Source organism: Vidua macroura, chromosome 13 (genome assembly GCF_024509145.1).
Source record: "Vidua macroura isolate BioBank_ID:100142 chromosome 13, ASM2450914v1, whole genome shotgun sequence".
Classification (NCBI taxonomy): Eukaryota; Metazoa; Chordata; class Aves; order Passeriformes; family Viduidae; genus Vidua; species Vidua macroura.
The window spans coordinates 19256942-19272771 of record NC_071583.1 but is presented as its reverse complement, the minus strand read 5'-3'; positions in this window follow the sequence as shown (position 1 = coordinate 19272771).

The window sequence follows — 15830 nt, the reverse complement described above, 5'->3', positions numbered from 1 at the left end:
AGCCCTCCTGCAGTGCCAGCTGTGCTTCTGCTGGAGCAGGATCCTGCACAAGGCTGGAGTTTTCCTCTGGAGCTCCAGGGCTGCTGTGGATGGGCCTGGGCTCCCTCTGGGAATGCAGTGGGGCAGAAAGCTGCTCCTCTGGGAATGCAGTGGGGCAGAGAGCTGCTCCTCTGGGAATGCAGTGGGGCAGAAAGCTGCTCCTCTGGGAATGCAGTGGGGCAGAAAGCTGCTCCTCTGGGAATGCAGTGGGCAAAGGCTGCTCCTCTGGGAATGCAGTGGGGCAGAAAGCTGCTCCTCTGGGAATGCAGTGGGGCAGAAAGCTGCTCCTCTGGGAATGCAGTGGGCAAAGGCTGCTGTGCTGTTCCAAGGTCAGATTGGATCCAGGTAGGAATGCTTGGCTCCTCCCCTGGGCAGAGCCTCTCCCCATGGGATGATGGAATTTTCTCAGCCATGCAGGGACACTCAGTGGCCATGAACAGAAGAGATCTCCTGGAGGGAGGATTGGCTGTGGCAGAGATAAAGAAACCTGCCCCATGAACAGCAGAGAACTGCCCCAGCTGGTTCTAACAGGTGGTCCATTAACAGAGGATATTCCCCCAGAGTTATGAGGGATGGGTCATGTAAGAGATAAAGAACACTCCCCCACCTGGCTTTAACAGACTGATAGAACACATACTCCTGGTTACATCTTGCACTACAGTCTAACACAGTTAAATATTACTTTTCTACATTGTAAGATTTATAGTTGTTTTCTTTTAAGAGATAACTCCGACTAAAACAACTGTGATGAAACACTGACAAACACCTGTTTGTGGATAAAGAAGATTCAGTGTGGTCACCCTTGATTTTGTCAGAGATTCCATTGCTCATTACAATCTCTGGTGTTTTGTCTTCCACAGATAACACAGGAGAGTCAGTTGTGATTCTACATTATGCCAATAATCTACATTATTGTAGATTGTAAACTGTTTTAGTGTTTTCCTTTGTTTAATTTTGCTGTTGTAGGTACATGATGTTTAGAAAGGTGTTAGCTCAACTTCCCAAGATGGTTACTGCTGATCTATTGATTACATGATGTGAATTTACTGATTTTTATAATAGGCATTATTCATTAGATGGTATTACTGTATTTGTAGTCAGCTTCCTATATGCTTTAACATCTCTCTGTGTAATTATCTAAAAGACTTGTGTCTTTTAGGATCCTCCTTTGTTGTTCTCTAGCTGCTTAAGCATCTCATAGACCAGGTTACCTCTCTGGCAGGTCCTTCCACTGTCTCTGTGGTTTGACCCAATGCTGTCTCATAATTTTAAGTATTTTTCAGAGTTCCAAGAAAAGACATCTGAGCTTTGTTGAAAGCCTCCTCCGAACTGCTAGTCCTGTGGTTTTTCCCAGTTATGATTACAGAAGCACTCCAGCAGTTTGCTGTGTTTGAAGCATCTCTATCCTGAAGGAAACTTCAGAGGGATCCAACTGCTAGATGGTTTGATTAGTCTTTAACCCCAAGGCCTTTACTCATAACTGCTATTCTTAAGAGCCTTGTTTTAAAATGTGTTTCAGGAATTCCCTCCCAGTTGGAGCCTGGGTGGTGGCCAGGCCTTGGCTCTACCTGGATGGAGAATTTGCCAATAAACCCAATGTTTTCTGCATCAAAACTAGATTCAAGTCACTTTGACTTGGCAATTTGACCCTTTATATATAACAGCTGGACCTATTTTTAGAGTGAGCTTGGGAATTATTATCTGGAAATAATTATCCAAGTCCTCACTGAATCGAGGTTTGTCAGCTTTTGCAGACTCTGGGGTGATGGCACAGTATTTCAGTGATTAATAATCATCCAATTTCACGTGTGTTATTAATTATGTGTATTGTCTGAAATATTCCTAATTGTTGTACCTGATGTATTCCTGATTGCTGTCAGTTTCTTGTTTCACTACATATATCGTTTTGTTTTGTTATTCCCTTCATCTTCTTAGCAAGAGTCATGCATGCTGTTTTTAAAACAAAAATAAAGGGGAATTAACTCAACTATTTGGACTTTAAAACAATGGCCATTTATTTCTATTTCCCTAAGAGACATGGACACATCTAATAGATAACCCGTGATAACCTTAACAAGACCCTCACAAGAGCGAGCTGTTTCCACATCAGAACATGTGAGCCTTTTTTAAATTAATGAAAAGAGTGAGATGTCGTGGACAGGTAGAAGAATTATAAAAGAAAGGCCTTATAAAATCAGGCCTTGCTCTGCTAAATTGCCAAAGCTGGCCTGTCACTTCTTCTAAGAGCAGTTACAAGTTCTTATGTGAAGCTGTTTTGAGAGTTCATTAACACAACAATCTATTCTGGGGGTTAAAAACAAATGCACCTGCAATAATGAGGCATTTGTCTCATGAGAAGCAGTAGAAAAAAAATGTAAACTAACTAATAACACAGAAGTTTGATAGATATGCAAAATACCTTGTACTGACCAATAAATTGGGTGTAAATGTGTTGTCAACCAATCAAAAATGACACAGTGCCTTCTGATAACCCTATAAAGTATGACCTATACAATAAAGATTCAGCCTTCTGCATGAAGTAGATGGAGTCTTGGCTGATTTATTCAAACACTTGATGACTTTTTAATACAAAATAGTGATTTTTGGAGCTCTTAAGGACTGATGGAGGAATCAGAGTAAATCCAAGTCCTTTGGCACATGTGGAAATGCTGTTTGAATTACCCCACACATGAGCAATGAGACTTCACCTTAAAGGCATTTTTTCCCCAGTGCTTCATGACTATTTGACCAATTTTACACCACCGTGGGCATTGAACCAAAGAATCATAGAATGATTTAGGTTGGAAAAGACCTTCGGGATCATGAAGCCCAACCATTGACCCAGCAGTGCCCTGTGTCCCCAGGTGCCACGTCCCCAGAAGAAGAGAAACAGGGCTTGGTATTTACAGAGTTTATCAAATGGTGTGTATGAGCTCCAGAGCTGCAGCCACTGGGCTTTCAAAACATCCCTAATTCCTGGTGGATGGTACAACATACGTTATTTAGGACTGTTTTGGAATTCATGTCAACACTATAAAAGCAGATGGAGTCACCTAAGAAAAGGATGCATTTGGTTCCAGCGTTTGTTGTTCAATACAATGGGGTATAAAGCATGTCATTGCTCAGAAGTATGGCTTGTTTTACCTCACTCCCATCCTATTTTGATAATATAGTAGTTAAATATGCAATAACTCATCTGAGACTCGTATTATTGATATTATCACCAGCTTTAACAGGCATGCTTCATATTAAAGTCTTCTTTAAAAAATTCTTCCTTTAAGATTCAGGCAGCTGGAAGCCTAGTCATTATTATATCATAAATATCTGTCTCCAAGGTTAGTCACACTAATGAAAGGAGTCATCTGGAAGGATGTTTTATCCATGGGAGCCTGAAAATGGCACAAGACTGGTATCTAGCAAAAGATAGGGAAAAGGAGGTTGTATGTGAAATTAGAAAAATCAGCTGTCCCTGAAAAGTAAAGAATAAATAGAATTATTTAGGGTTTTTTTTTTTTTCTTTACAGAAGGAAGATGCTATTTTTCAGAAATTATCACTTATTTTTCTCTTCAGTGTATACCAGGATAAAACACATTATCTGCTCTGGTTATTTTCCTGGAAGCAGCTCTCAGTCAGCTTCAAACTGGGAGAAGTGATAGAAGCAATAACAAATGGAAAGTGCCTCAAGAATGTGTTTTCATATTTGGAATTGGGAATGACCTTGGGTGTTGGCTGCTGCCTCCGTTGTTCCCAGGGTTCATGCAGTGAGTAACGTTGACACTGCAGCATTCAGAAACAAACACACTCATTAGCCAACCTGATGAGCAGGTTTGTGGGCAGGAGCTCCAGTGAGTAATGCAAGCTCGGGGTGCTGGGCTGGGAACAGGGACCTGGGCCGCAGGGAATGTGTTGTGGGGTGGCTGGAGCTCACTGCTGTGGCTCTGGGGGGTCACTGATGCACGGTGCAGCTGAGGGGCTGTGCTCCCCAGAGCGGGTCTGGGCAGCTTTTCAAGCTGAAGGAAGAAGCTCATCAAACAGCTCGTTGTTCCTCACCCTCTGGCCACAGGGATCTCTGCCCCTGCACAGGTGTAAAAGGAATGTCTGAGCCCACTCCATTAAATTTTCATTTAATGAGATGGAACCTCCTGCTACAAAGGCAGGAAAGGGGCTCTGGGCCAGTCCCTTAGTGCTGGTGAATAAAGTGGTTAATTCTTCCTCATAGCTGAGCACTGCTACAGTGTTGGTGAAGCGTGTGAATTCCTAGAAAAAACTCATCCAGAAAACACAGTTATTAGAATACATTAGAACACAGATCGAAACTGGGACATGCTAGGGTTAAGTTTGTTTTTACAGCCTTAACTTAGGAACCTTGTGGACAGAATTACAACAGCCTTCAGTGAAATAGTTCAGGGCTGCTTTTTCCCCACTTCCTTGGAGTCAGCCAGGGTTGCTTGGTGATGGAGCATTCACCTTGTTGGAAAAGCTGGGAGATGCACAAGGAGACTACAGGAAAGGAAAAGGACAATTTCATGGCTCAGGGCACCAAAGCTTGTCCAGGGTAACTGAATTCTGTCCTTGTGTGTGTAAGGGATCTCAGGTGTGATGCCACACAGGTGACAGAACCTTTTCCAGGCGGTGACAGTGTGTATGTGCCATCTGGCACTTCATTTCCAGGGGCTCTGTATGTGAGACACGCAGGAGTCAGAAGTGGCCAGAACTGTCAGCAGCTCCTAACGCTGAAGCACAAGAGTTATCCCTGGAGTCATCAGGAAAAAAGTCACAGGAACTTCTTCTGAGCCAAGCGTCATCCTTGGAAATGGCTGAATCAGTTTTATTGGGTTGTCTCAATGTTAACTGAGTGTGTCTCGCCAGGTGGGGGGACACATTCATCTTAAAAAATGTATGAAAATTATTAAAATTTGGGAGAGTCCTGAGCAACCCGCCCCAGAGCCTTCCAGAGGTAAACATGGGTAAATAATCCATAGTACTCTGTCAGTCTTGGGCTGCCTTGAGACAAGGGAGCCAGTGCGAGAGATGGGACTGAGGAAAACGGGAGCTCCTGCCCTTCCAGTTGTAAAAAGTGGGACACTGATACAGCACAGACTAAACAACAAGGTTCTAGGGAATGTAACAAACTCCTCACACCAATGCTCTGTGCTGATCCCTCCTCTGAAACAGGGGCTGCTCCGCTGCATTTCTGCCAGCACCCATCCTAAAAAACCCTTTAGATGTGTGTCCTGCAGCTACAGGCAATGCTCAGCTTTCCATCTGCTTCCCCATCCCAGTGTCCTGGTGGTTCATTCTGGATTCCAGCCAGGCCCAGGAGGTGAGGGGAGCCCTGGGCACGCAGGTGAGGGCTCCACCCTGGCACCCCCGGAGCGACCCTGGGCACAGCCCCAAGCCCTGGGGATGTCCCTCCTCCTCCTCCCCTCCTCCAGCTCCCTGGGAGCTCCGTCCAAGGGCACACTGAGCTGGCAGCAGCAGCTTCAGCTGCCCCGGTGAGCTGTGACAGCTGAGACTCACCTGGCTGGGCAGCAGAGCTCAGTGCTCACAGCCAGGAGTCCTCTGGAAACCTCTAATTGCCACTCTGCTGTGGGGATTTCACAGCCTGCACAACTCCCAAGTTTTGCTTTGTTCCCCTTTATTTTTAAAGAATAACTCGATAAGAAAATGGAAAAATATTATTATTTAAATTTAATTTAATTTTAATTATTTTGTTATTTAAAGAATAACTCAATAGGGACATTTTTGTAGAGTACTTGGAGGCTGATCAGATGTAAGTCAGTGATGCTCTGTCTCTGTGTTGCAGCACAAGTGGAAACACAGACTCCTTGGCAATACTAAGCTTGACAAAATCAAATCTAAAACTCCTAGTTTGTTTTTCTATTTGACATCTCTCTTTCTGGGTTTTACACAGAAACTCAGGGAAAAAATACTTGTGCAAAAAGGGTGAGTGAAAACTGCTAAAAGGTGTTAAGCAGAGCCAGGGGGATCCCTCTGTACAAATCAGCTTTCCTCCTGTTATTTCTCTGAGAACAAGACCACTGTCCATATGTCATGACCTTGTTTTCGTGTTGTCTCTGAAAACAAGCAATTTATTTCTAAAACAAAAGAGGATACTGAGATAAAGACTTTCTTTAGCCACTCACTGGCTTTCCCAACTCGAATAAATTTAAACAAACTAAAATCACATCCTGTTTGAGGGGTAATTTTAGGAGAGTTCCCCTTAAATACAATTTAGCTTCTTTTCATTATTATATCCTAGCAAGCCACTAATTTTGCACTTGGGAGTGTGACTGGATCAGGGGAGCAGTTCTTTGTTTGAATAATGACCAGGCAGAAGCCCGTGGTACAAGATGTGGCAGTGGTCCATGCAGGATGAAACCCAGAAAGTGCAAGGGCCCTTTGCACCCTGTTGGTACCACAGAGAACGGGATGTGTGAATTCCAACAGATCCCATTTCAGCTTAACTCCGTATTTATACTCCTGGTGCTCATCTGTTCCACCAAGAAAAGATCACCTGAAAAATGTGATCCCTGTTAAAAGTAGCTAAAAGGCTCATTCAGCTCACCAAGTGAAGCAAGCAGAAAGCTCCTGGCAGAAGCAAGAGCTGTAAGCTTGACCTTTCCCCATTCCCCCTTTTCCCTCTGTGCACTCAGGACCAGGCTCAGGCATTCCTAGGAGCTGTGTATTTGGAAAAAGAGAGCTATTTTTATTCACCCTGTGGTTTCTCAGCAGAGAGGTCTTCAGGAATATTTCCTTTCACGTCAAATCCCTTTAAACATTTTACAGAGCAGAGTCTGTTCTGGGAAGTCAGTAAATTTGAATTCATGTTTTGAAGTTTTATCATGGCTGGGAATATAACATGCAGCAAGCAGCCAGCAGGGCTGATGAATAAAGCAAATGCAGGCTCTGTAGTCCTGCTAAAGCTATTACCAGAGTAGTTTACATTTTCCGGGCACCCAAATTAAACCCTTTACAGAAGCAGAGCAATCCAAAACCATCTGGCACTAGAATTTGGGATTTCATAATGCTTTAATGCAAGCCATGTGGGCAGGGTGTCCAGAATGTCTGTGTCAGTGGCTCGAAGGAATAGATGTGGAGAGGATGAACTTTGCAATAGTTCTGTCCCGTTTCCATGTGCCCACCTGGCACCACTGGGGCTGAGCAGGGATGGCCTCTGCACTGTCACCTGTCCTTGCCTGACCTGGGCACTTCGCTGCTCCTGGACACGCAGGAAAAACCAGGATCAGACAGGAGGAGCCCAACCCTGAAGCCAGGTGCACGACTCCAGAATAAAGCTAAAGAGCCACAGGAGTTTTTTCCATCCTGACACTGAATGACAGTTAGGATTTGTCATATAATTGGTCATCAACACCCTGTTTGGCCCTCAGGATGGAAGAGATGCTTCATCCTCTGCCAGTGCTCTCCTGAAGTGCTTTCCCACCCTCCACTGCAGTTTAACGAGCAGTGGGAATAACTGTGACAAAAGGAACTCGGGATCACTTGGAATTCAGGGCTCCTCTCTCCTCCTCTCAGGGCTCAGTCTGGCCAGGAGTCCCCAGGGGTGATGAGGCAGCCCCTGGTTCTGAGTGAGGGAGCCCAGTGTGCTCAGAAACAGGGCAGGTCACAGCCAAACCAGCTGCTGACACCTTCCCCAGGGCAGGTCACAGCCAAACCAGCTGCTGACACCTTCCCCAGGGCAGGTCACAGCCAAACTAGCTGCTGACACCTTCCACAGGCACCACCTCTGCCTTCCCTGGCTGTGCCTCTCCAAAATGTGCTGCAGGAGGCTGTGCTGTCCACCTTTGCCTTCCTGGGCTTCTTGCGGCCTCAGCCTGTGGGTTCTTCTTCATCCTCTTCCCTTTGTGGATTCTTTATTCTTCCTTGTCAGATTAAGCTTTTTTCTGACTCAGAGATAGGGCAACTGAGAGGCATTTTAAAAACTTTTATTCTATTTTCAGCTGATTTTATCTCAAAGTTTACATACAAATTCATACTATGTAAACCTTCTATCAAACTTTAAACATTCCCTACAAATTCACTTCCCACACTTCCCTACACATTTTCCTCGAGGGCACTGCCAGAAGTGCCCTGCACTGCTCACACTGCTGCTGGCCCTGGGGACAGCACCATTCCTCAGCCATTCCTGAAGGAGGTGGATCCTGACAAGATGCATCTCTAGAGAGAAGGAACTGGGAGATGCCACATTCCATTTGCACTTGGGAATGTGCACAGTATGGAATGGGCAGATCATGGGATCTCAGACTGCTTTGGGCTGGAAGGGACCTCGAAGCCACCCCTGCCATGGCAGGGACACCCTCCACTATCCCAGGCTGCTCCCAGCCCTGTCCAGCCTGGCCTTGGGCACTGCCAGGGATCCAGGGGCAGCCACAGCTGCTCTGGGCACCTGTGCCAGGGCCTGCCCACCCTCACAGGGAAGGATTTCTTCTTAACATCTGATCTAAACTCTTTATCAGTAGGAAGCCATTCCCCCTTGCCACTCCATTCCATGTAAACCATCTCCATCTTTCCTGTAGCTCCTCCAGGCAGTGCAAGGACACGGTTTGGTCATCCCAAAACTTCTCTTCTCCAGGTGAACAATCCCAATTCTCTCAGCCTTTCCTCACAGGAGAGTGCTCCAGCCCTCTGACCATCCTGCTGTCCCTGAACAGAACAGACACCTCTGCCCTGGCAGGGTGGAGCATGAGAGCAGAGGACTCACCTGGCACCAAGCCTTTCTAGACAACATTTTAAATTAAAAATCCCAGTAATAGCGCCAGTAAAATAATCACAGCAATTACATTTCTTTGGGATCGCAGGACTGAAGTCCTTATGTGAAGCCAGGAGAGCTGGAGAGGGACTGGGGACAAGGGCTGGAGGGACAGGACACAGGGAATGGCTCCCACTGCCAGAGGGCAGGGATGGGTGGGAGATCGGGAATTAAAAATTGTTCCCTGTGAGGGTGGGCAGCCCTGGCACAGGTGCCCAGAGCAGCTGTGGCTGCCCCTGGATCCCTGGCAGTGCCCAAGGCCAGGCTGGACAGGGCTGGGAGCAGCCTGGGACAGTGGAAGGTGTCCCTGCCATGGCAGGGGTGGCGCTGGAGGGGCTTTGAGGTCCCTCCTAACCCAAACCATGGAGTGATCCTGTGATTCCATCCCAGCAGCCAGTACATTATCAATTACACAGTGACTTTACCAGCAATATTTACTGACAATTTAACAGCTACATTATCCCAAAGTGATTATAAATTCAGTTTGTCAAATGAACAGCTTCGAGCATCTTGCAACTCTCCCTTTATAAAGCTGCCTTTCTAGACGTCCGAGGACAGAAATAACAGCCGGTTTCCCGTCCCTGCTGCCAGGGAGGGCTCGGGACGGAGGAGTGGATGCGCTGGGGCTGTCCCGGCTCGGGGAATGCCCGCGCCCGCCGCGAGAGGGAGGGCTGGCTCCGCCGGGAGCCGCTCCGCTCCGCTCCGCTCCGCTCCGCTCCGGAGCGCTGCCGCCCGAGCCGCCCGAGGGCTGGCTGGCTTCTGTAATGCAGTGTAAGAATAGCTTCTTTTGGGTTGCCATAAACACATCCCGAGCTGACATAAACCGAACTAAGAGCCTTTCCAAAGTGTTTATACCGGTTTCACTGGGCTGGCTGAAAGCTCCGTGGGAGATGAACCGGTGGGACCTTTGTGTTTGGATAAACGCTGAGCCTGAAATACACTAATTTAGCTCAGAATGGGAATGAAAAACTCTGGTTTATCTTCAGAAGTAAACTGTGCGCTGTATTCAGCAGCAGCTTCACAGAAAGAACTTCTTGAAGAAGAGACTCCTCATCTGTGTTTGATTGTTTCTTTTTGAATATTTTGCATTAATTTTTGTTGTTGGTTCTGCTTCCAGACAATCTCTTACCACTGGGGCATTCTGTGAATGCAGCCACACGTCTGAGGACAAGGGAGAAAAGATGTCACAGCATTTGGCTTCTTGAGAACTTTGCATTTAAAGCAAAATTTGTAGCTGAAAAATTCACCGAGGATTTGTTTTGAGGGTGGTGCTGAGGTTTGTTTGCTGGGATGCAGGGGGAAATCACTGTTTGGAGTGGCTCAGGTTTGAAATGTCTGGATCTGTACAATATCTTCCCAATATTTTTCCCATCCCTTGCTTCTCTCAGTTAAGATCACCTCATTCCTCCCTTTCATACACTTCCTCCTGGGCTTTGTAATCTCCCTTGCCCCAAGGAAATGCAGCTGTCACGATGGCTCACAGATCAAAATTCAGCCTTTAATGTAGCTAAGGCTTGATCCATTAACCACTTTGAAGATTATGAGCAAAGCCTGTGACTGGCATGTGAAATATGAGCCTGCAGCAGGAGTTAATGAGGCCCAGGGAAGCTGCACAGCAGCTCTGCTGTCCCGGACAGGGAAACCAGGGAGGCACAAAAGCATCCAGCACTGCAGCAGGAGGGGGCAGTGGAGCCAGGGAGAGCCTCAGGCACCCTGAGCAAGGTCAAAAATCAGTAAATTTGCAAGTGAGAAGAGGGTTTTTGGCTGCAGAATTAAACAGACATAGAAAGGGGCAAAGTCTGGAGACGGGAGCGAGGTGGCTGTGCTGAGACTGCCAAGTCAGGCAGCAGCATCAGGGTGATCAGGAGTCCTGGGAGCAGTGAGAACACAGGGAGAGGCTGGCCTGGGAGCAGGAGGATGCACGGTGAGGTTCCCAGGAGGCACAGGAGCCACGTGCCAGAGGAAGGCTCTGGTGGTGTAAATGGCAATAACCCAATTTATACACCCTTGGTCCTGTCAGCTGAGAGGGAATGCAGGGAAATAACCCACACTGAGCTGGGGTGGAGCACTGACAACCCTGTGCTCACATCTGGGAGTTTCTTTTGGGTGAAGAAAGAGCTCCAGGATTTAAAACTCCTGTTAAAAATAAGCTGTACCTTCATGTTGACCAGCACAGCCCTCGAGAGCCAAAGGTGAACCTGCTGTTTCCCTGAGCTGCAGGAGAAAATGAGCAAGAAGGAGCCACTCACAGCATCAGTTAAACAGGATTCATTTCACATCAGCCTGGAGAGAGTGGCTTAGAGCAAGGATCCACCAGAAACAGTCCAATACATTTCCACTGAATGAACATTTTCTGATGGAAAATTCAGAATATTCTGTGATTCTGTCCTGTCTGGAAAAGTTGCAGCATCTCAAATTGTTACATTGAAAGTACCAGTTATCATTTCTCCATTCCATGAATACCAAATGCTCACAATTGCTGCCTTATTGAGTTTATTATCATTCTAAATATGATCCTGCTATGACCCATTGGAACAGAGCAAATGGCAGAGAATATAAATTGACAAAACTTGGAGATTTAGGCATTAGAATTATTCCATTCAGTGTATGATTCAGGCTCCCATTATAAAAATAATTTAAATTTTTGTTTTCAAATACTCACCTCTACTTGTGCAAGGCAAAATCAAGTCAGTACAGCTTGGTTGTGCTCTTCTGTTTTACACATCACCAGCTGAGTGAACATATTTCCATTGGAATGTTAAAGAAAACAGCCTAAAAAGGAAAATAATTAGTCAAAGCTTTTTATTTTCAGTTGGGTAATATATTCGTGAACAACCAAGTTTTGTTTGTTCACGACAACCAGCTGACACAGGGAAAAAGGAGGTGGCCTTGTTCATACAGCGAATCCTGAATTATTCTTCAGCCTTCCCCAGCGAGCCTGGCAGAATTCAAAACGCGAGGTGGAGGTGGCACGCCCTCACCCCACTGATAATGAGCAATTTTCCTGAGACAGGGGGAGCACTGAGCCCGAGTTTCAAGGATTTCTTTCCAGTTCCATGCCCTAATCTGGGCAGCCCTAAGATGAGCTCAGCCCCTCGGCTGTGGTGAATGGAGCGATCCCAGCAGAGCTGGTTCACAGCAGTGCCAGGGCAATTACACCACATCCCTCTGTCACCTTCTGTGCAGGGGACAGTCCCACATGACTGCCAAGAAATGAGACTCCAGTTTAGAATTGGGTATTAACTGCTTGCTGCTGGCACTTTTGGTTGGAGCAGGTATTTACTTGGTTTCATTCTTTGGAGCTCACTGCTGGGTCAGCTTTGGCTCCCTGTGGCTGGGAAGCAAAATGTGAAATGCAGCTCGATTTGGCACAGTGACTTTTGGGGTTTTTTACTTCTTCTGTGGCTGAGGTTTAGCAGAGAGGTGGAAATGTTTGTGTTGTTTCCCAGGCCTCAGCCCACGGGTCATCATAAAATCCTTTGGGTCGTGCACTCGACGCCTCAAGGTGCCTTTGAACAGCATCTGTGTCCCTAAAGCAGCACAGCCACTTGTGCCACCACACTGGCTCAGTCCCACAGGCTCCAAAACCACCCCAAACCCTGGAGTGCCCATTCCACGTGCAGCTGTGCTCTCTGATGAGCTGCAGCACCTCACATCCTCCCGAGCCCAGCTGCACATTGTGCTTTAGGGATGGCACTTGGCTGCAGGAGCTCCCACATGTTCTTTATGTCCTTGCAGCTGGAATGTTTTAGTCTGGGGCCAAGACATGCCAGCTCCAGCACTCCCTTACCACCAGCAAACTCAGCACTTTGAGTTTTTTGCTTTGCTTTTGTTTGCTCAAGCATTAACGAGCCTTTGTGATACAGGATTTGAATAAAGTAGAGAAAGTGACAGAACTTTATTTCTATTTCTCTACTTTATTCAAATCCTTTTCTAAAGAGCAGAAAACTTTTCTACTTTTCTACTCTTCAGAGTAGAAACTTTTCTGAGAGTAGAAACTTTTCGAAAGAGTAGAAAAGGATTTGAATAAAGTAGAAAAAGAGAAATAAAATTCTGTCATTGTCAGAGTGACTGAAAGAGTGACTTCAGATCCTGAACTCCTCAACCCTCCATCCCACTGGGCCACAGCCACTATTGGCTTCACACAAGGCCAGCAGGGGAATTTGCTGCTCTTGTCTGCAGCTGCACAGAGCTTCTCAGATGCCCCCATGCTCCTCTACCTCTGCAGGTATTTGTTTCTAGCTGCCTGCAGATATTTTTCAGGAGAATTCCCTTCAGGGCAGCAGGGAAATTATTGTTAACTCTTCCCAGGCCAGTTTGTAATCTAGAAACAAGCCAGAAATCCTGGATTAATACCAGAATGTCAGTGTTTTGTTCAGGAGCTCTGACAACCAAACCCTCCAGAGCATCAAGCAAGGCCCTTGGCATTGTGGATGCTCCCTGTGAGAACACTTGGGAAGTTGGCACTGGCAGTATTTGCCCTCCCTGGTGCCCTGTTTGAGCTCAAATCTGAAACTTTGCCATTTCTAACCAACTTTCAGGCATGTTTTCAGAAGCCTGCTTGGCTGAGGGGAAGCAGCAGTTGGTGACTCTGGGTTCACTGCTTGGGGTTGCTTTGGGAGACATTGTCCCAGCTTGACAGGGCTCGGTGCTGAGGTGGCACAAAGCCCTGGGGGCTGGATGTCACAACTTCCCAGGTCAGCCCTCCTGCCCTGCACAGAGCAGACCCTGCCCCTATAAAGCAAATATCTCCCTCCTCCAGGTGCTGCAGGAGAGAAACAGGAACGACCCCGAACCCCACGGGCTGAGCGTGCAAAAATCAGTGACTTTGTGAAGGTCACCTTGGCTCTGGCTGTGAGCATTTCCCTCTGCAAGGTAAACCTCAGCTCCTGCTGTATTTGCTCTTTGCATACACCATAAAGTATCCAGGATATGAAATTGCAGCACGCAGAGATGCAGGAACGCCTCTAACTGAAGGACTTTTCTGATTTAACACTGCACAAAGGTGAAAGCTTCACTCTGGTGTGGTGTGGGAATCAGAAAAACAGAAACTGCCACAGGCACGGAAGGGTTTGATCTGCAGCCTTGGAAGAAGCTTGGACTGATGTAAAAATACAACACACAGACATTCAGCAGAAAAATCATAAACTTGTGTTTCTGTAGTTGTAAGCAAGAATATGCCTTAAGTAAGTGAGAAACTGCACTGATAAGATGGTGAAGGGTTTATAAGGTGGGGTGTGGTTGTATGGAGTGAGCTGAGAGTTTAGAAGTTAGAACAGAAGCATTTGTGTGCCAGTGAGACAGAAGCCATTGGACAAAAGTACCTGCAGTGCAGCAGAAGTAAGTGAAGGTGATGGGTTAGAAAAGCAAAATAAATTCTGTGGCAACTCTCTGTTGGGTTAGAAAGTTCTGTATTGCCCTGTAACAAAGAACTTGTGACTGCTCTTGAGCTCTGGCCGAATGTTTGATCCTCTAAAATCTCACAGCCTCTGAGACTGATGTTTATCTGAGCTATAAATCGTTCTTAGCTTGAAAATAGCCCCACCCCTTCACATCTAATGGTGGCAATGACAGTGTGGTGGTTACCCCCAGTACTTCAGCAGGGCATGACTCTGCATCTCCTCTGGGCACTGAAGGCACAGAACTGCCCCAAAGTGCTGGGCCTGAGCCAGCAGCTCCCTGTGCCAGCCAGCCTGGCTGCAGAGCAGCACATGTGCCAAGCAGATCTGCACCTTGCCATACCTGCAAGCTCCCTTCAGAAAAAGAGCCTCAGGGGTAGGTGTCATGTGGGATTTAGACCCGGTGTGAAACAGCCTGAAGGGTTTGGGCAATAAATGAGTCACTGGTGGCTCTGAGCAAGCCCTGTGTCCCCACGGGTGCCTTCAGAGGAGCTGGCATTCCCTTCCATGGCAGATGGCAGCTGCCAGAGCTCAGCTCTGCCTGCCCAGGGGTGCTCAGCACGGGATTTGTTGCAGTAAAGTGGAAAAATTATAAGAAAAAGACCTCATAAAATCAAGCCTGCTCTGTTGTATCGGTAGCTAACCTGTCATTTCTTCTAAGGGAAGCCAGCACTTTGCAAGTTCCCGTGTGAAAGCAATCCTGGTGTGAGCAGTTGGTCAACATAACCATCCATTCCTGGGTAAAAACCAACTTACACCTGTATAAACTGTGCCAGTCACCCCTGAGATATCAGGGGTGGCTCCGAGGTGATGGCATGGTTAGAACAGCTGACTCCAGAAAATGAAGTTCTTATTGTTGCTAAGTGGTTAAATTCTTACATCTGAAACATAACTGCTATTTTAATTTTGATTGGAGTCCCAAAGTCCTGCACAAAGCAAGATTTTTAACCTTTAGATAAAAATGAAAACTGTCTCTCACAAACAACTGTCCCAGCACGTACACCCCCGGGGTTTGAGTGACCAATCAATACAGAATAACAACTCGTTAATAACCAATAAAGTAATTGGCAAAAAGCTCCTGACCAACGGGAGTCCCACATGAGGTCTATAAAACTGTATAAAAAGGAGTGAGGTGAATAAAGAATGGGCTTTTCCACCACGAGGAAAATGGAGCCCGTGTGATTTATTCCCATGGGGATTCAGAGCAGCGAGCTGAGCTTCCCTCGGTGTTTTTTAGGGGGTTTTGGACAAGTCTGTCCTGATGGGAGGGGGAGAGAGCTGGAGATGATCCCTGCCCACAGCGCAGGCAGGGCTGGCAGCTCTGCAGGGACATTTCTCAGCTCTGCAGGGACATTTCTCAGCTCTGCAGGGACATTTCCCACCCGACAGTGGCACTGGGGACACGGCTTCGCTCCAGCTGCCTTTCCTTGGGGTCACAAAGTGCCCAAAGAGCCCCAGCAGCTCCTCCCAGCTCTCGCTCTGGGGATGTGGAACTGGGACTCGCTGAGCCCTGCTGGGAACTCAGCTCTTTTCTCAGTAGAAAATAAGTGGCACAGCTGAGCACACATCTCCCAGGAACCCTCCTTCTGTCTGAGGGGCCTCACGAGTGGCTGGAGGTGGC